Source organism: Primulina tabacum, chromosome 9 (assembly GCF_025594145.1).
Source record: "Primulina tabacum isolate GXHZ01 chromosome 9, ASM2559414v2, whole genome shotgun sequence".
Taxonomy (NCBI): domain Eukaryota; kingdom Viridiplantae; phylum Streptophyta; class Magnoliopsida; order Lamiales; family Gesneriaceae; genus Primulina; species Primulina tabacum.
Genome location: NC_134558.1, coordinates 18,060,415 through 18,082,574, shown reverse-complemented (window position 1 = coordinate 18,082,574; position 22,160 = coordinate 18,060,415).

Here is a 22,160-nt window from a genome sequence, read left to right as displayed (position 1 = left end):
AGTTTCCAATTGCATCTCCATGAAACCCTCTATGTAAACTTTTGTCTCACGTTTGATTAGGACCCAATAATATGACGTCGTTAATCTTTACGTGTCAAGCCTTACCCATCGATGTTGAACCTTAATGGACGGTCGCCATGAGTTCCCCCAATAATATGAGCCGAAATCATGGTAGTTCCACGTAGTTCACATCACCATGTCAATGGATGTCACAGCTTTCTGGCGTCTAGGGCTCGCCCAATAATATGAGTCGAGCACTGAGCACAGGTAGTGTTTATCATGCACCCATTGTCGATGGAAGACATGGAAATTATAAACACCTTTATAATTCTCATTTTCGAGCTTGATACTAATTTTGAATCTTATTCAAAATGAGGGTTTTTTAATTTTGAAAGGTCTCATCATTAATTTTATTTAAAAGCTTGCCATGTTTGATCGTATGTTTGCCGGATTCATGCAATTTTGTTATTATCATAATAATAACGCACATACTCATTATTTATAATATATCATGCATATATTATAAACAGTAAACTTAACAAGGATGATTAATTGCCCCAAAAACTAATTGTCCGTGTGAGCCAAACACGGGTCTAGGTCCAATCCTAGGGAATGCATGGGATGCAAATGCATAATTACATAAGCCTCCAATATTTACATGTTTTCGATCTTCATAATTATCAAGGTCCACCATCTTCTAATCTTGATCTTCCACTATACTAATATTCACAAATAAATATCCATGGCAAATAGGGATACATCTCATGGGGTAGGAACGAGCTATAAACCAAGCCCAGTTATAAATAGATAATTATGACAATCATTAAACAAAAAATATCCTAGCATACACCTAGCAAATTGGGCTTGGGTTTTTTATCATCCTTCATGCATAATATCACATATCATACACCATCAATTAATTATCTCAATAATCAATTGATCCAATGTTATATATCTTGATCCAATCACTAACCGTCACGATTATAAATTAAATTAACAAAGTAAACAAACTCCTTTGTTCACTTTCTAATTAATTTATTTATAACTGAATTTCTTGTAAATCACAATTTACTATAAATAATCAAAGTCCAATTTCAATTATTTATTTTATGAGCATATATACACATATTTTGTAGATTTAAACTTAAGGGCCCAAATAGACATTTTCACAAAAAGTTTTTGACTCACTTAAATTACACAAAATAACTATCATCCTAATGGTCCAACAAACTTAGGGCCCATGACACATTGATATCCCAAACCACTTTTGAAAACCCTAGCCTTCATCGTCATTGCCGCTGAATTCCGGACAACATGCACAAATTTTTTTTTTAAAAGAGGGGGGTGGTTGGGGCTGCCCTTGCTGCCCGAAATGGACTGCCCGAAACTTTTGCTGCCCGAAATTACCCAAAAAATGGCCTTGGTTTGTTGCGACAAATTATCTCATGTGGTTAGAAACTGTTCTCAATATAATATTATGTATTTGCTACACAAAATAGTAACCAAAGCTCTGATACCACTCGGAAGCGGATCGGTTACGGTGCCAGCATATGCAACAGAAGTTTCAAAATAAAATATTTACAAGAAAACCGAGCACCCCAACCTATTGTGTGTAGAAAATACCATAAAACAAAAAATTTCATACATAGTGTGTTAAAAAATGTACCTATCAATTACAAGGATTGATGTTTTGGCTCCAACTAAGTTGTAAACAACTTAGCTCTTGAAGGTAGACAATCTACAAGCTTTCTAAGAGCAAACCTTGCTCTTATGGACTCCTTCCTTCAAATTAGGTCCACCACTAACAAGGTAGATCAACTCTAATTTTGCACTTGAAAAATTAGAGCATTTTCTTTGAGAAGTTTGTGCAATCCTCAACAATTAAAGAAGCAAAATTGGAGAAATTTTAGGGACAAGTTTCGGCCATCTCATGGATGAGAGAAGGGGAGGATAATTTTTCTTGGTTGTGTAAAAAGTTAAAGTGTGTCCCAAAGGTAGGTGCTCGTCAAGCCAAGTGTTGGCCTATGGTTCACATTCAAACTCTATGTATAAAAAAATCTTTATTTTAATAATATTTGAAATTATTGTTTTGGCACATCTTTATCTGTATACCCATACTTGTTGCATAGACAAAGTCCTTGAATATATACAAATAGTAGAAAGAATATGAAACTCATATTTGGAATACTGTATATTCTAAACATTTCCTAGTCGATTCAGCCTCCGTTAAAAAGGATAAAGGCTGCTCGAGTTTGAGACTAGTATCTGCGATGTGAGTACCATGTTCCATTGGTAGGGGCATTGTGATGTCCGAGCATGCAGATAGGTGCTCCTTGTAGAGTGCACTGAACAACCCACTATAAAGGACTTTCCAAGTGGTTCTCGCTTATCGAGTTGAAACGTCTTAGTTTATGGTTGTACACCATTAGGCCTTATGACCTAGGACAACATTGTGATTCTATATGCTAGCATTGCACTTTGACTTGTTTACCGACTCATATGGGGTCATCAGGTGGCAAGGTTGGGTGTTTTGTCGAAACATATAGGAGTCGATGCATTGTAGTCGGGGATTCACCACTTACCTTCGGGTATGGATATCCTATATGATCTCATGTGTATGTAGTTGAAATTTCTGATCAGAGTGTTGGTGGTAATTATGAAAGGGGTTTCATAGATTACACCATCCATGCAACTACGACATGACACATAGTATCGATTCTTTGACAGCTCTCGATATACCAATAGTTGTCGAATCGGTCGGGATATATGAGATGAAGGGACTGTACTGTACGTTAACCATAATAGGTTGGTTCTTGCTGGCACTATCATTTCATACCTAGGAAATGATGTAAGTGATGCTGCTAGGTTTTTAGCATGATTGGTTGGGTACTATCAGACTTGAGTTCTGACATTCTTATTATCAAAGAGTTGATAAATAAGAATGGAGCAACTGGGGTATGCTCATATAAGGACATATTTAGTCCTCAATCACATTGAGATATGAACCCACGACTAGTTGCATCATTGAACCATTGAGGGTCACACAAGTGACAACTTTCTAGATCCCGTTGAGAAGGAAAATAGTTCAATGTGTTTAACGGCTTGTAAAGGAGTTTATAAGCGCAAAGAAAAATAGAAGTATGACTTCCATAAGAGGATTATGGGGAATGTAACTTTTAATTTGTGGAAGTGTTTCTAAACTAAAAGATGGCTCAAGTAAATAATGTATTTGAAAATTGTGATTTTCATAAACATTATTATGGAGTAAATTAAATTAGTTCAAGTGTTGAATTAATTAAACACTAGTGGGTCTTGTAGAGTCCAAATAATTAAATTAATTCAAATGTTGAATTAATTAAATAACAATGGGTCTTGTAGAGCCCAATTAGAAATAATTATTCAACTAGTGTGCTTGAGTAAATTCAAGTAAGGTTTAATTGGTCTCAAATTTGTTTGAGACATTTAAATTAAACTCCATGGGCTTTGTAATTGTTACAAGCCCAAATAAAATGCATGCAAGGGAGGTGAAGGGTTGGAGGCAACTTTTTCAATAAACAAGTCATGGTATGTGTAGAGGCCCGTATTTCGTATTTGTAAATTTGCGGAATTATTTAAAATTTTTCTCTTTAAATAAATAACATGCCTCGTTCATAAAATAACTGATAAAAAGATTTAACGTTAAAGTAGCAGCGAAAGAAATTATCGTTTTCAAAACAACAACTTAAAATAATTCAACATGATGAAAATGAGTTTTGTGCATAAAAAGATAAATAAACTTAAGTATGAGGTCCTCGGGTTCCTACTACTGCCGACCCAAGCTAGCTCACTGGTCCCCGCCCTCAACCTCGACATCATCAGTACCTACAACAATCAAGTCTAGTGAGTCTAAAGACTCAGCATGCATATATCGTGAATAACAAGTAAATATATCATAAAATTTCGTGTAACGTAAAAATATCGTATCGTAAAGCGTAAGGTGAAAATCGTGTCATGGATAATTATAAATACGTGCATATCTGAAAATCATACGTAAAAGCTTTGCTCGATAGAGCTCTGTCATACATATCATATCGTAATTTTCTGTAGAGATAATGTTCTACGCAAGTGGCCCATAACATAACATAACATGCACGTCTGATCAGACTAAACCACAATATACTGGGCGGTAGAGATCATCTCAGCCCTTGCACTGGATATCCGTACCCATACATAATCGTAAACCGATCGTAAGTCACCGGGTGAAGCAATCCCATAAGCGTAAGGTGGCCACAAGACATATCGCATATATCTCAAAAATAACATTTTTATATTATGTACGTAATATAATTATAACCCTGTTTTACCGGATGAGTTCGATCGTTCCCAGGCTCGCTGCGACCTAATTGTAACATGAGAACATGCAAATAAACTTAACTTGACCAACACTTCATAATCGAACTAGAAACGAGACAATTACGCCCAACAAACTTAGTATTCAACCATGGCCTCATACCAACCCGAACCAACATTGAACCATCGTTTAGCCATGATTAAAATACTCCTAAAATACTGGATAACATAACCATAGGGCTGTAATACACAAAAATAGTGAATGGAGGCCAAAATCGTGAAACGCTCCTTTGAGAGTCACTTTGGCACATTGCACCGTAAATTCTCGTACGACCTCTAAACCTAACCAAATCACAAACGGCCAAAAACATGACCTTCCTAACTCAATGAGATACTTTACAGTCCAAGTACATGTGCTAAAAGTCAACCAAGAACTCGCACGATACCTCTGAACCGCAGCAAAGCTGCTATCCAATTACAGTCGCGGCACTTGTGCTTGCATCGCTTCGTTTACGAGTCTATTGGCCATTGGCGCTTGAACCACTGACCAAAGCCTCTTCCCAACGTCCTAGGGGTTGGCTTGAACCATGACTAAGGGCCCTAGGCCAACCACAATCCAAGCAACCACCCAATACAACCCCATGCCCCAACCGAGAACTCATACTGCACGCGTGGGATGTCTTGCTTCATCTTGCTGTCTTGTCTCATTCCAATGGCCATATGATCAACCATGGCTTGATCTAGACATCATGAGGTGTTGTGTGAACCACAGCTAAGGGCTAGAAGCCAACCAAGATCCACCCATCTTCCTCAAAATCGAAAACCAACTCACACAACAAAAATCAGAAAATTGAAAACCGGAGGGGCACTTGTCTTGTTTGTTTTAAAAACCAATGGGACCATGAACCAAGCCATGAAAGATCACCTTGGTCACATCCTAAACATGCTAAGGAAGGGTTATAACCATGGTTATAGGCCTTAGACCAACCATGATCCGAACCTTCAACTTAGACAATCCAAACAAGAAATTGAAACTCACAACTTGCAACTATGGAGAGTTGCTGTCCACTTCGTGTTGCTGTGGTTAAGGGACTCAAACCGATGGGCCAAAACCTCTCTAACACGACCTATAACATGCCTAGATGCAGTCTTGAACGCCTGGAACCGAGCCAACCCCTGAAATCACAAAAACCATAACAAACGTGAAGCACAAGTGGAAGCCGAAAAATCTGTGCAGAATTTTTGTGCAGTTGGTATTAACATTTTGGTTTTATCATGAATCAAGGACATGTAATGGTTTAAAAAAATAGATATATGACTTGATTGAAGAGCAAATAAACCAGATATACATGCCTGGAATTTGTTTACAAAAGAAAACAAACTATACGACGACACGACGCGGCGGAGACGGAGCCCTCTTTTTCTTTCTTGTTTTTCCTTGAGCTTCTCACGATTATTGCTAGTGTTTTTCTCTCTGAAAATTTCAAAAATAGGGGAGGAGAATGGCTAGGAATGAATGGGGAAGTTGCAAAATAAAAGGGAGATTTGAATGGAAAAATAAATCTTGCTATCCTTTGAGTTTGTGAGATAAGGAAAATGATATGATATAATGGGATTGAGGGAGATTTGAGGGATGTGGTGGCCGATTTCTTGCTATCAAAAACAAGGGAGAATATTGATTAATTGTTAATTATTGGAGATTAAAATTGAGGGAATTATCTTACCAAGAAAGGATAAGGAAGGACGTCATAAATGGACAGTTGCCAAAACATGATTAAATCTTTTAAATGGGGTGGCCGAAATTGCTTATTAAATTGGGTGAAATATTTCTTATTATTGAATTTTAACTCTTTAAAGTTTTAAATATTTATTATATATTTTAGTGAATTAATAATTTAATTTGGGATAGTAATTTTCTTGCATGCATGGAAAAATTCTTAAAATAAATTACTAACATGTTAAGTTACAATTTCTTAAATAAAATAAGCCTAGATTAACTTATTTCAATTTGTCACACATTTTAATTTAGGCTTTTAATTAATTATTGGACATAAAAGAATTTATTTACTACTTATCTCTAATTAATTAAATAAATCCTTAAACATTCTTTTACATTAAAATAAATTATTCTTTATCTTAAATTAAGTCTAGGAATATTTTCTTATTATTAAAATTTATCTCAATACTCCAACTCAATCCGGCCTCGCGTATTTAACCGAAAAGATAAAACTAAACTTCTACGATTTAAAAATAAATGATCATGACTTAACAATTTTTAAAAAATGAAATAACCTCTCATGCATGTATGAAAATCATTTTAATTTAAATAATAAATAATAGTAATTATACATGGTTTATACATAGTCTGATTTATCGGGTTCTACAGTATGCCTTTCTAATTAACAACTTTTTCAAGCTCCAAAAAAACTTCCTCTTCTCTCCTCAAGCACCCCATGACCGAAATTTCCCATTCATTCCCTTCAATTTTTTTTTTCTTCAATTGTTGATGAAAGCATACCATTCTCAAAGAAAAATCCTCTAATTTTTCTAGTGCAAAATTAGAGGGGATCTTCCTAATTAGTGCTGGACTTAGTTTGAAGGAAAAAATCCATTTGAGGAAGGTATGCTCTTAGAAGCTTGTAGATTGGGTCAACCATTCAAGAGATAAGTTGTTTAACAACTTACTTGGAGCCATAATCAATCCTTTGTGATTTATAGGTAAAATATTAAACATACTATGAATGTCATTTTTGTGTTTTATGTTATTTGATTTACACTATAAGTAAGGGTGCTCGGTTTTATCATAAAATTTTTGAAACTTTCGTTGCATATCTGGGCACCGTAACCGATCCGCTTTCACGTGATTATGATTTTCAGTGGTTTTGAGAGGTTGTTAGTTTTAGCAATTTTGGTCAGTTAGGATTTGCAAACGTTTGACAATTTTATTTTTTAAAACTATTTCATTTGATTTTCAAATATAGTTGGTTGTTTTATTTTTTAAAATGGTACCTCTTATATTTTAATGTATAAATTTATATGTATTAATTCGGCCGAATCTTGTAGGATAGGAAAAAAAATTCTAATACTTTTTAAGCAAAAGGAGTAGTGAACGTTTTAGTTTGTATCAGAGCAATGTTCCTGCAAAGGATTGTGCCACCCCCAGTTCCGGAATAGCTTTACGAGAATATACGTTTTATATGCTTAAAATTGCTAAAATGAATTAGGATACGTTGCATGATTAGAAAACTTAGATTTAAATGTAAGTTGGTTAAGTTAGAATTTGGAAAACGTTCAGATATAATGCCTCCTAGATATGCACCTAGTACTGATAGGCAGACTGAGACTACCGAGGATCAGCATGTTAATGCAACCCGGCCTCTTAACGGGGATACTGCTACTCGTGCATTAGAGGGTATGGCTCATTTCTTCGAGCAGCACTTACAGCAGGCTCCTAGGCCACATCATGATATTTATCATCAGTTCCGGAGGCTAGGGCTGAAGGTTTTTTCTGGCACCACAAACCCTTTTGCTACTTATGCATTTATTCGAGCACTTGAGGTGCATTTTCGCTATTTGAACATGGGGGATGCTGATCGTGTGAGGTATGCTACTTAAATTTTTAGGGACGACGCTTCTTTATGGTGGGAAGGAGCTGAGCAGGGTATTAATCTTGCTACACTTAGTTGGGCTCGAATCAAGGAGATTTTTTATGAAAAGTATTTTACTACTGATGTACGCGGGCGATTGAAGAGGGAATTTATGACTTTCCGTCAGGGAGACACTTCTGTTGCTGAATTTGTGAGGAAATTTGATCGGGGTTGCCACTTTGTGCCCCTTATTGGGAGGGATGCTGCGGAGAAGCTTAGACACTTCATGGATGGCCTACGACCTGCCATACGACACGACGTGATGATGATGCGTCCCTTGGATTATGCTGCTGCTACTACTTATGCATTTCAATATGAGCAATCTTTGAAGGACATTGACTTTGAGATGCAACGCAAGAGACATCAACACCAAAATAATTCTCAGCAAAATAAAAATTCATACACAACCTCAAGGGCCACCAAAGCCCCAAGGTCAAGTAAAGAAGCCAGGACCACCAAACCCACCACAAACTGGAGCACAGAAACCTGCAGAGAGACCACCGTGCAAGAAGTGCAATCGCCTACATTATGGACAGTACGTGTGGGGAACTACTAAGTGCTTCATATGCAAGGAAGAAGGGCACAAGGCTGCTGATTGCCCAAAAAAGAGAGCACCTACTGTGGGGCGAGCTTATGTTATGCATGCCGAGTCGGCTGAAGAGGAGGAAGACACGACCCTTATCACCGGTAACCTAGTTATTTAACGTTTTTATATTTCTTTTATTGCATGAAATGTTAAATTGATTATTAGAATTGATCTCGGAATAAGGATAACCTAGTGGAAATTAGGTTGTATGCTCTATCTTAGATGAAATTAAGGAATGCTTTTAGAAACCATAGAAATTGGTATAGATTTTCATGCCTAAATTTATGAGAAGGATATAATAATTCCAAATAAAAGTTTAATGGAAAAAAATTGAGGAGAATCGAAATCAAGGGCATAAATCGGAAGTTTCAAAATTTTGAGGTACTAAAATGCAATTTGCAAAAGGTTCAGGGACCTAAATGCAATTACCGAAAACTTAAGGACCAAAAGTGCAATTTCCGAAAGTTGAGGGGCCAAAATTGTAAATTTCAAAAATTTAAGGGGTCAATTTGAAATTTTCGAAAATTTTTTGGAACTAAAATCGAAACTTCGAAGAATTTAAGGGTTAAATGGTAATTAATCAAAAATTAAGGGGGAAATTATGAATTTTCCTAGGAACAATAGGATCCAATCAATCTTCTCCATGAAAATTTTGGGAAATAAATGGTATAAATTCCTTAAACTTCAACATGAATAATTTAAAACATTTTCGCCGCAGGGAGGATATTCATTCTATGTGTAGCTACCTATGCACTGCTAGATTCGAGCTACACACTATTTCATATCCGAGACTTTCGTTAAGCGACTGAATATTATTCCCTAGGATATGGGATTGGGTTTTTAGGTTTCTATTCTTTCCGGTGACCAAATGATCACGACTAGTATTGTGAAGAATCTGGATCTTCGTTTATTTAAAGATGAGGTTCGAGCAGATCTTATTGTACTCCCTATGCCTGAATTTGACATCATACTCGGTATGTATTTGTTATCAGCGAATGGAGCTCTGATAAATTTTCCTCAGAGATCAGTGTCTATTCGACTGCCTAATGGGAAATCTTTTGTCTTTGAAGCGGCGAGGAACAACAAAATGCCGCACATTATCTCTTGTCTATGTGCGAGGAAACTTATGAGATAGGGATGCCAAGCTTTTCTAGCATGTCTCACTACAGCACATGCTTCTATCAGTCAGAAGTTAGAGGATGTTGGTATTGTCAGATACTTTCCCAGTGTCTTTCTCGAGGACGTTTCAGGCATTCCACCCAACCGTGAGATGAAATTTTCTATTGAGTTGATGCCGAGCACAATACCAATTTCTAAATCACCTTATCGTCTAGCACCCGCCGAAATGAAAAAAATTAAATGATCAAATTCAAGAATTGCTAGACAAGGCTTTTATTCGTCCAAGTTACTCTCCGGGGGGTGCACCAGTATTACTTGTGAAGAAGAAGGATGGTAGTATGGGACTCTGTATTGATTACCGAGAGCTGAATAGAGTCACTGTCAAAAATAAGTATCCTCTGCCGAGAATTGAAGACTTATTTGAGCAGTTGCAAGGAGCATCGATATTCTCAAATATTGATCTTCGTTCTGGATACCAACAGTTGAAAGTGAAAGAGGCGGATGTTCATAAGACAACGTTCAGAACTCGTTATGGGCATTATGAATTTATGGCAATGCCATTCGGTCTGACCAATGTGCCGGCGATCTTCATGGATCTCGTTAATCGCGTATTTCAGCCGTATCTAGATCAATTCGTGATTGTGTTCATTGATGATATTTTGATCTACTCCAAGATCAGAGAGGAACACAGTCAGCATTTGAGGACAGCACTGCAACTACTGTAAGATAGGAAGTTTTTTGCAAAATTTAGCAAGTGCGATTTTTGGCTTGAGAGAGTGGAATTCTTAGGCAACATCATTTCTAGAGATGGATTGCAAGTTGATCCGAGTAAAGTAGAGGCAGTGAGAGAGTGGCCAGTACCGATTAGCGTAACCGAGATTCGTAGTTTCTTGGGACTAGCTGGCTATTATCAAAAATTTATTCAGGGATTCTCTTCTATTTCAGTACCTTTGTGAAACGTCTGCCCTTTTTATTGCTTTAAAGGTACTAGAATTTTTATTTTTAAACATTCAATTTTCGGCCATGTACATTTACCACATGAAAATATTTTTATAAAATATTTTTTATCCTTTTAAAATAAAACATCATCCATCTAGCATTTCAAAAATCAAGTGCAATAGTCATAAAATGAAATCGTTCACTGTTTTACTAAGACTAAAAAGCAATAAGTTTGAAAAGTATAGATCATACTAAACCTCTCAATAATCTCTCAAAAGCATAAATAAATAGTCTTAAAATCTTTAACATAAATCATGATTCATAAATCGTAAATGCGGAAAAAGTAGAAGCGCGAGTCCTCGGGTTGTGTGCGTCTTCAGTCTAGTCAAATCATCCGTCAAGCCCACCCTCAACCTCACCTGCATCCATCACACCTAGTGAGTCTGGTGCAAGTAATACGTAATACAGTCAACATATAACAGTGAAAAATACTTGTACTTAAAATATCGTTTTCATGAAGATGCATAAACTTCAAACATGAACATTTTCGTAAATCTTTTATGATGCATGAACTTTAAATAGAAACATTTTCATAATGATGCATCAACTTTAAGCATAGTCAACATATAACAGTGAAAAATACTTGTACTTAAAATATCGTTTTCATGAAGATGCATAAACTTAAAAAATGAACATTTTCGTAAATTTTTTTATGATGCATGAACTTTAAATAGAAACATTTTCATAATGATGCATCAACTTTAAGCATAAATATTTTCATGACATGCATCACATAAACCTTAACATTTTCCTTTCTTTTTTCTCAACATGACATAACATAAAACCTTTTTCATGATCATAAACATTTTTCCTTTTCCTTTTCCTTTTCCTTTTCCTTTTCCTTTGTTGAATTCAGATCGTTAATTGTGACTTTCCTCAATCCTCAAAAGTCGATGGATCCTCTACATGAAACCACAGTACTGGGCGGCGGGGACATCAGCGACATAAGATCGTCAACTGAGCCTTGGCCTATCCTCAATCATATCCTCATATCCTCATTTGTCGATGGATCCATCTACATGAAACCACAGTACTGGGCGGCGGGAACATCAGCGATGATCTCTCGTCCTCTGAGCCTTGGCCTATCCTCATCGAATGGAAATACGATCGTCGGGCTCCCTCTGGGGCCTTCTCCCATAAATGGGCTCCTTCTGGGGCCTTTTTCCTCACGATATCTCCATTCTTATCCTCATATCCTCAATAGTCACAATTACTTCACTTCCTTCAACGTTTTACATTTTCATCACTTTATAAAAATCATGCATTTAATATCATTTTTCCTTTTAAAAACAAGCATGCAACATATCTTTTAACGTTATCGTTTCCTCATAAATATCCATAAACATTTTAAAAGAAACCTTTCAACCTGTAAAAATCCATAAATATTTTAAATAAACATTTCAACATCATAAACATTTAAAATACTCATTTTGACATTTAAATCATAAACATTTAAAATAAACCTTTCGACATAACAATCTATAAACATATAAAACTTCCATAAACATTTAAAATAATCATTTTAACATGTAAAATTCCATAAACATCCATAACCATTGAAAATAATCATATTAGCACATAAAATAGCATTCAGGGCACTGCCATGACGTTTACTAATTTCTAGGTGTAAAATGACCGTTTTACCCCTGAACGTAAAATTTCCCGTTTTTGACTTTTTCTTAAGTCCATAGACTCTAAAATGTCCCAAATAATTATTTAAGCTTACATGAATTTTCTCATATTTTTATTTAGCATAAATCGATGACTTTTAAATTAATTTTTAAATAAGACGTATTATAGCGTTTTAATCCCGAATTAAACCAAAACTTAATATAAAATTCTCAAATTAAAAACTTATACTTTTAATAATTATTTAAGATTAAATATAATTTTCCATAATTTTATGAAGCTTAAAAATAGGTGTTTCAATTAATTCGTTAATTAGCGTTTCGTGCGGCTATAAAATTTCGGATAAATCCAAAAATCGTTATTTTGATCCCAAACTTTAAAAATAGCATTTATTAGATTTATTCTACCCTTCCAAGTCATGAGCCACACCCGTGGACCCATGGATTCATTTTTAGCCTTTTAATTTTTGAAATAGACACCTTATCGAACACACCGAGCCATCTCCTAATTTACTCGAGCCACGCCCAAGCCACCTCGAGCCGAACCCAAACCAACCCATCTAGGGACCCTACAGTGCAATCCCAGCCCGAAAAACCAACCTTGACCCGCCCAAAACACTTCTGAAACTTGGCCCAAAAACCTGCATGTGTGCATGTGTGACTCCTACCCTTCACCAAGACTCCTAGCCAACTAGGAGACCTCCAGCTGGTTAACCCTCGACCCAAACTGATCCTAACAACCCTAAAACACGCCCAGACAGAACCCAGGCGAACCCCAAGCCCCAAAACCGAAGCCACCTTTCAGCAGCTGGTCATGGCCGAGAAAACCCACATGCACAAGGACTCTTGTTTTCTTGCTTAGCCACCTAACCCACGGACCAGCCCTTGAACCAGCCCCTCAAGCACTTAGGACCCTAAAGAGTCGACCTATACCAGCCCATAGCCCCCTGGCCGAGCTTTTCCTCCCTACAAAAGCAGCAACGCCATACGCATGCTTTCCCTTGGGCTCTCGGGTGGAGTCCTTCTTGGCAAGGACTCCTCCCAGCCCCTGTTTTTTGCTAGGACTCTTCCCTTGACTCAACCACGTCCCTAGCTAGCCTTGGTCCCAAGCCTAACCCAAGACAAGCCCTCGTGACCAAAATCGAACTCCTCCAACCACCATGACAGCAACTTGGTCCCAGCTTTTATTCCTGATCATCTGCAGTGTTTTGTGTGTGTCTAGACCCTATAAAACATGTAAAATCATGCCCCTTTTTAATCCTATACATGGAAGCCCCTTCATGCACACTTGTATTATGTTTTTGGATCAAAACAACATGCTTTAAAATTCATGTTTGCATAAAAACGAAAATACATCCAAGTGCAACTTATTTTTCATGCAATCCAATTTTAAATAAATACTATGGTGTGAATGATGAGTAAAAGGGAGAATATGGCGTGCCTTTGCGTATTTTACGCACGAAAAACAGTTGACGATTGTGAAGAACGGAGCAAGACCTTGGCTTGAACTTTTCCTTGGAAATTTTGACTTTTTCCTCTACCAAATTGTTGGTGTGTGTGTCGTGTATTTGGTGATTTGGGAGAGAATGGAAGTTCTGAAAAGTGGGCGTAGGGTTGCATAGGGTTTGGGGTGTGCTTTACATATTTTATACTAATGAATTCACTAATCAAGGCTTTTGGCCTATTACGCATAAGTTTTGGCCCATTATTGCTTGATTAGGATTTAATTAAAATTTTAAAATAGTTTTGGTAAAATAAGTTTGTGAATTTAGTAGCCGGGTTGCCAAAAAGCTCGTATTTTTGTTGAAAAACCAACCACGATAAAATTTATGTCCCGGCGTATAAAATCACCTCAAAAATCATTTATTTTCAAAAATAAGAAAAATCATCACCCTTGTTTTAAATAATTAAAAACAATTATCCAATAAAAACATTTTCTATCTTTCAGCCATCGGTCTCCGTTCCTCGATCGCAACTCGAATAACCTTTAAAAATACATTTTAATACAACAATGTAGAAAAATATATTTTAAACATGTAAATATGCACAACATATTTAATTTATGCAATTAAAACAATTAATTGAAATGCACAAAGAATTTAATAATTTGCGCATGTGGTTCGCGTGGACCTTAAATTTTCGGGATGTTACACTTTGAGCTCCTTGACAGAGAAGAATGCAAAGTTTATATGGGGATCCGAGTGCCAAGACAGTTTTGACAAGTTGAATCAAGCCTTAATTACAGCGCAAGTGTTATATATGCCATCGGGGTAATAGAGAGTATGTTCTGTATACCGACGCTTCTAAACTTGGTTTGGGCGCAGTTCTGATGCAAAATGACCGAGTTATAGACTATGCATCGAGACAATTGAAAGTTCACGAGAAAAAATACCCTACTCATAATCTTGTGCTTGCAGCAGTAGTTTTTGCATTGAAGATTTGGAGACATTACTTATTTGAGGAGAAGTGCAAGATTTTCACTGACCTTAAAAGTTTGAAATACTTTTTCACCCAAAAAGAGTTGAATATGAGACAGCGACGATGGCTTAAATTAGTGAAATACTATGCTTGTGAGATTAGCTATCATCCGGGAAAAGCTAATGTAGTGGCAGACGCATTGAATCGAAAGGCAGCAATTATTGCTCATTTATCATTTCAAAAACCATTGCAGTCCGAGATACAGCGGTTTGAGCTACAGTGTATGCTAGTGGCGAGGTCCCTAATCTTGCCACCTTGACAGTTCAGTCAACTTTAAGAGACAGAATCCGTGAGGGACAGTCTACTGATGAACAATTGCAAAAGTGGAGATTGAGAGATGAAGCAAAGGGCCGGAAGTTATATTCGGAGGTGGATGGTATAGTTAGTTATCGAGATCGTTTATGGGTTCCTAGTGTTGACTCTTTGAGGGAGCTCATTATGAAGGAAGCTCATGACACACCATATTCCATTCATCCGGGAATCACGAAGATGTACAAAGATTTGCAGTTGTTATATTGGTGGCCAGGCATGAAGAGAGATATCCTGCGATTTGTACCCGAGTGTTTGACATGTCAACAAGTCAAAACAGAGCATTAGAGGCCAACGGGAAAGCTTAAGCCACTTCTTATTCACGAGTGAAAATGGGAAAATATCACTATGGATTTCGTTGTGGGATTTCCAAGGACTATTAAAGGATATAATGCTATATGGGTGATAGTGGATCGTCTTACGAAATCAGCGCATTTTCTACCTATCAAGACAACATTCACCATGACACAGTATGCAGAGTTATACATTCGAGAGATAGTTCGCCTGCATGGGATTCGTGTATCTATTTTTCTAACAGAGATCCGATATTTACATCGTCTTTCTGGAAGAGTCTGCATGCAGCGATGGGGACCAAATTATTATTCAGTACAACATTCCTTCCTCAAACCGATGATCAGTCAGATAGGGTTACTCAAATTTTAGAAGATCTACTGCGAGCTTGTGTGATCGATTTCCAAGAATGTTGGGAACAAAAATTACCTCTAGTGGAGTTCACCTACAATAATAGCTATCAATCATCTATTGGGATGGCTCCTTTTGAAGCATTTTATGGAAGGAAATGTAGATCTCCTATTCATTAAAACGAGGTTGGCGAAAGAAGAGAAATTGGTCCGAACTTGATAGAAGAGACCGCCGAGCTAGTAGTCAAAATTCGAGATAGAATGAAGACTGCACAAAGCCGAAAAAAAGTTATGCTGACAAGAGACGAAGGGACCTAGAGTTTGCAGTGGGAGACCATGTATTTGTGAAAATAACACCTATGAAGGGTGTTATGTGATTTGGCAAGAAAGACAAACTTAGTCCAAGATTCATAGGGCCGTTTGAGATTTTGGAGAGAATTGAAACACTAGCCTATAGAGTGGCATTGCCATCGATACTTTCTGGAGTACACAATGTATTTCAAATCTCGATGCTGCGGAAGTACATGTCGAACCCATGACATGTACTAAATCACGAACCTCTGCAATTAACTCCAAATATGACTTATGAAGAAAGACTTGTCAAAATCTTGGGTAGGCAAAAACGAAGACTCCAAAAAAAAATCATTCCAATGGTCAATGTCAAGTGGCTGAATCACTCGGAGGAAGAAGCTACTTGGGAAACCGAGTGGGACTTGAGGATTCGCTATCCGGAGCTATTCGTTAAGTTCTAATTTCGAGGACAAAATTTTATTTAAGGGGGGAGGAATTGTAAGGGCCAAAATTAAGACGACGCAATCCAACTGCATGAAAATCTAGAGAAAATGAATAAATAGAAAATTAAATTGTTTTAATTGCTTAAATTGATTATGTTGATATGTTTACATGATTTTACAGTAGTTGTTTACTTAAATACATTAAAATGTATTTTTTAAAGGTTATTCGAGTTGCGATCGAGGAATGGAGACGTATGGCTGAAAAATAGAAAAAGTTTTTATAAAATAAGTGTTTTTAATTATTTAAAATAAGATTGATGATTTTTATTATTTTTGAAAATAAGAGGTTTTGAGGTGATTTTATACGCCGAGACGTAACTTTTATCGGTATACGATTTTCAACAAAAATACGAACGTTTTGACAACTCGGCTATTAATTTCACAAATTTTACTAAATGAAATAATTTTTAAATGCACAATTGGGCATATTAGGAATATTATAGCATGATAATGGGCCCAAGCTTGCACAAGTTTTACTTATCAAAATTTAAAGTCCATAAACCCTACCATATTCTATTTAATACACGCCTCTACCGTATTATCTTTACACAAGACTCCTTCTTCCACCAAACTCACGGCACACACAAGATTTCAAGAGCAAAGCATCGGACATCTCTAGTTTTCAAGCAAAGGTACTCGTTCGTCGTTGTTCTTCGCGTCGTCAACAAAAATTTGTGCGTTAAATACGCAAAGGCACGCCATACTCTTTGCTTTACTCATAAATCACACCATAATATGTATTAAATATGAATTTGCATGAAAAAAAATATACTTTTTTATTTATTTTCGCTTTTGCACAAACATGAATTTTTAAAGCATGGTTTGGATCCAAAAATTGTTGTTTTCATACATAAAGGGGCTGCCATGATTAGGGATTGTTTAAGGTTGTTTTTACACGAGTTTAAGAGTCCAAAGCCACATGAGAACAGGCTAGACACGTAAACAAACAAGCTGGAACCGTGGCTTCAAGTTTTGTGGCATAGGTGATCGGTTAAGGGAAAACGATATGCATGGCTTGGCCGGATTGCGAGAAGGACTAAGCTGGGTCATTTATGGGTCAAGGAAGGAGTCCTAGCATGAGACACGGCTAGGAAGGGGTCCTAGCATGCTAGGACTCCACCCGAGAAGAAGCGCACTTAGGAAGCAGCCACGCAGGGAGTTTGAGGCTCTGCCTGGTGGCTTTGTGCTGGGCAAGGCTAGGTCCCTAGGGTCCTAAGAGGGTGAACAAGGGCCTGGGCTTGGGGCTGGATCAGTGGCTAGAGTCCTAGGCTAGAAAACGTAGAGTCCTAGGTGCTACTTGGTATCTCGGCCGTGGCTTCTTCTGATTTGTGTGGCTTCGGATTGAGCTGTGGTTCGAGTCCTAGGGGTTCTAACGGTCTATTAGGGTACATAGGGGGTCTGGCTCGAAGATGGCTCAGGGTGGTTCGGGTGTGGCTCGGTGGAAATTGAAGATGGCTCGAGGGTAGGGCTTGGTTCGAGACTTAAGGTTTCTTCATGGTTTAAGGTTTGAAACATGGCTCAACGGGGGTCTAGTCATGGTTCATGAGGGCTAATTAAATATAAAAAGTCTAACTTTTAAGTTTGGGAATTTTATATTAAAGTTTGATTTAATTTAGGATTAAAACGCATTAATAAGTGATAATTAAAGAATAAATTAAAAGTCATCGATTTAAGCTAAATAAAAATACGAGAAGATTAATGTAAGCTTAAATAATTATTTGGGATGGTCTAGAGTCAACGAAATTAAGAAAAAGTCAAAATCGTTAAATTTTACGTCTAGGGATAAAACGGTAATTTTACCCCCGAAAATTAGTAAACGATATGGCAGTGCTCTGAATGATGTTTAAATATGTTAATATTATTATTTTGCATGTTTACGGAATTTTTTGAAGAACAGTAACGTTAAAGACATGTTGCATGCTTGGTTTAAAAGAAAACGTAATATGCATGTTTAATTTTTATAAGTGATGAAAATACGAAATGTTGAAGGAAGTGAAGTAATTGTGACTAATACGATGATACGACGATACGATGATATGTTAATACGTAGGCCAAGGCTCAGTTGATGGGTGAGAGTTTCGACGATGTCCCCGCCACCCAGTACTGTGGTTACATGTAGATGGATCCATCGTCCCAATACGAATACAAAAGTTACAATTACCGATCTGAATTCAACGAAAGAAAAATGGAATAAGTATATGAATATGATGAACATGTGAATATGTTGATATGAAAATGTTTATGAAAATGATTATGTTTATGCATCATTATGAAAATGTTATTTTACTTAAAAATATTTTCATTGTTGCATGTGTTCTGTATACGTATTACTTGATATAAAGATTATGGTTTGCTGAGTATTTAGACTCACTAGGTGTGATTGAAGCATGTGAGTTTGATAATAATGATAATGGAGATCTTGATGGTTGATCTGACTGGACTGAAGGTGCACATAACCCGATGACCATCGTTAGTTTTCCACACTAGACTTATGATTATGAAATATGATTTTTATGATTATGTTAAAGATATTTTTATGACTGTGATTATGATTTTGAGTGGTTTTGAGAGGTTGTTATTTTTCGCAATTTTGCTAAGTTAGGATTTGCAAATGTTTGACGATTTTATGTTCTAAAACTATTTCCTTTGATTTTCAAATATAGTTGGTTGTTTTATTTTTAAAAATGGTACCTCTTATATTTAAAAGTATATATATGTATATGTATTAGTTCTGCCGAATCTTGTAGGCTAGGAAAAAAATTTCTAGTATTTTTTAAGCAAAACGAGTAGTGGAAGTTTCACTATTTCTTATCATGTTTATCATTTGAACAAAACTCTATATGGTATTAAACAAGCTCCAAGAGATTGGTATGAATCACTTTCAAAATTTCTAACTGATCATGATTTTATTGTTGGATCAGTTGATAAGACTTTGTTTAAATTTTCAAAGAATGATTATATTTTACTTGTGAAAATATATGTTGATGATATTATTTTTGGGTCAAGTGACCCCAAATTATGTGAGAAATTTGTCAAGTTAATGCAGAAAAATTTGAGATGAGTATGATGGGCGAACTGAAGTTCTTTCTTGGTCTCCATGTGAAGCAACTGGAAACTGGTACTTTTATCAGTCAGACCAAATACACGAAGGAACTGCTTAAGAAATTTGGCATGGAGACATGTTCAGCTGCAAGTACTCCTATGAGTTCATCGATTAAATTTGATAAAGATAAAGGGGGAATATCAGTTGAGACTGCACTCTACAAAGGTTTAATATGTTCTTTATTATACCTAACTTCTAGTCGTCCTGATATTATATTTGTTCTTTGATGTGTGCTAGATTTCAGGTAGATCTTAAGAAATCACATTTTTCAGCTGCCAAACACAAACTGAAATATCTTAAAGGCACACAAAATGTGGCCTTATGGTATGCTAAGGACTCATATTTCAATTTAGTTGGCTATTCAGATGCAGATTATGCAGGATGTGAGCTTGATCGTAAAAGCAACAGTGGATCATGTCAGTTTCTAGGAGACAGACTAATTTCATTGTTCAGCAAGAAGCAAACATACATCACAACTTCCACAACTGAAGTAGAATATCTAGCAGCTAGAAGTTGTTGCGCTCAACTGCTCTGGATTCAGCAACAACTGAAGGATTATGGAGTCATTAAAGATGAATCACCATTTTCTGTGACAATACAAGCACGATTGCAATTAAATACAATCCAGTTCCTCACACCAGAACCAAACACATCGACGTCAGACATCACTTCATCAGATATCATGCTCTAAAGAAGGCAATCAGGTTGGAGTACATTTCAATTGAATAACAAGCAGCTGACACCTTCACCAAGCCATTACCCGAGACTAAGTTTTCTTACTTTCGTATTATTCTTGGTTTAATTGATTTGTCTTAATATTAGTTGAATTGCTATGTCAGTTTATGGTTTCAGTTAATATTTGTTCTACTGTTACTAATTATCTTTCCAGTTAGTAACAGTTAGAATGCAGAAGGAATTAAAGTAGTAAAGAATACAAAAACATTGAATGAAATAACTTTTTATTCATTGGAACGAGTATCTATTACATTGTTTATTTCATTCTCTACTGCATTCAGCCAGGACCTCATCCATGCAGATAACATGCCAGTGGCAGTCTTCGTAAAATCATCTGAACGTGCAATGTTCTTCAGAGTCTTTTGCTCCTTAAGAAGCATCAGATGATAGACATCTTCATATGTGAAGATGTCTGAAGCATGAGCAATGCCTAGACGCCACATATACTTATTCTCAATTGCCACTCGCCTTCGAGTGACAACCAGCTCATCCTCTCTAGAAGACTCAAACTCCTGGATTTCATTCCATATTGACATTGTCTTCTCAAAGACAAGATTTTCTATTTTCATCTTTCGAGCAGCCTCAATGGATTGCTTCAATTCCTCATGAATGTCTGGCTGCTATGAGCTACTTGATGTGTCCATTTTGTGATATTTGCGGAAATATTTAACTGATATGTTGACTAACTTCACTCTTATTTATAGACAAGCTTCGAGTCTTCTACAGAGACACATTTATTATATCCAACGATTCATCTTTCAATGATAAGTACAATTTTTTTTGCAAAATGTTTTAGAGGAAATCGTTGACTTAACTTTATACTATTTACGTTATTAACCAGTTAGTAAACTGTTATCAGTTAGTGTGCTGAAAGAAAATAATAATGAATAGGAATATCAATTTTATTGATAATATCTTTATACTATTACATGATTCAGTTCCCCTTCAACGACTTCTAGCGAAAGAGACATCCAATTACACATCTCACTGCAGGCAATTCTTCTGTAGGCTTTTGAGGAAGCAATTCTTTCTAGCAGTAACTGCTCCTTGATAAGCATCAAGTTGTAAAGAAATTCATCAGTTACAAGGTCAGAAGTGTGAATGACGTCGAGACGTCTCTTTTACTTGATTTCAGTTGCCTTCTGTTTATCAGAAGCAACTAATCTATCTTGCTGAATGGTCTGCAAGTCATGTATCTTCGTCCAGGTGGACATGACTCTTTCAGAGACATAATCTTCGATGTCTCTCTTCCAAATCTCCACGCGTGGAAGTCTTGCTGAAGGATTAGGATTGTTGGAACTGCTTGGTCTATCCATCTGTGCTTAATTGTTACTATTTGCGCAAATATTCTGTATCTGATGAAGTTGAAATTATTTATAGACAGACTCTAACTGAGGAAAAAGAAGAAGAAGAAGAGACATTTTTCAATAAAATGCAATTAATTTATCCAGGATGAGATTCTCTTACTCTCTTTTCTTTATATGCATATGTTTAGGGGGAACGTTGATTAGTTAAGTGATAAGACATTCGTCAGTTGATCTTCAACTGAACTGATTCAGTTCTCAACTGATCACTGAGTTATTGACCCAACTGATCTTATCATATAAGTTAATTAATTAATCGATAAGTATTACATATTAAATGATGGGAATGTTAAAATTATGCATTTAATTTTGTTTTTCAGTGAATAGTAAGCAATCACGTGCCCCACGTAGTTCAAATGATTTTCATTCACGATTACACAGGAAGTACACACGTTTTTACATTTATTCATTTTGGACTGACACATGTC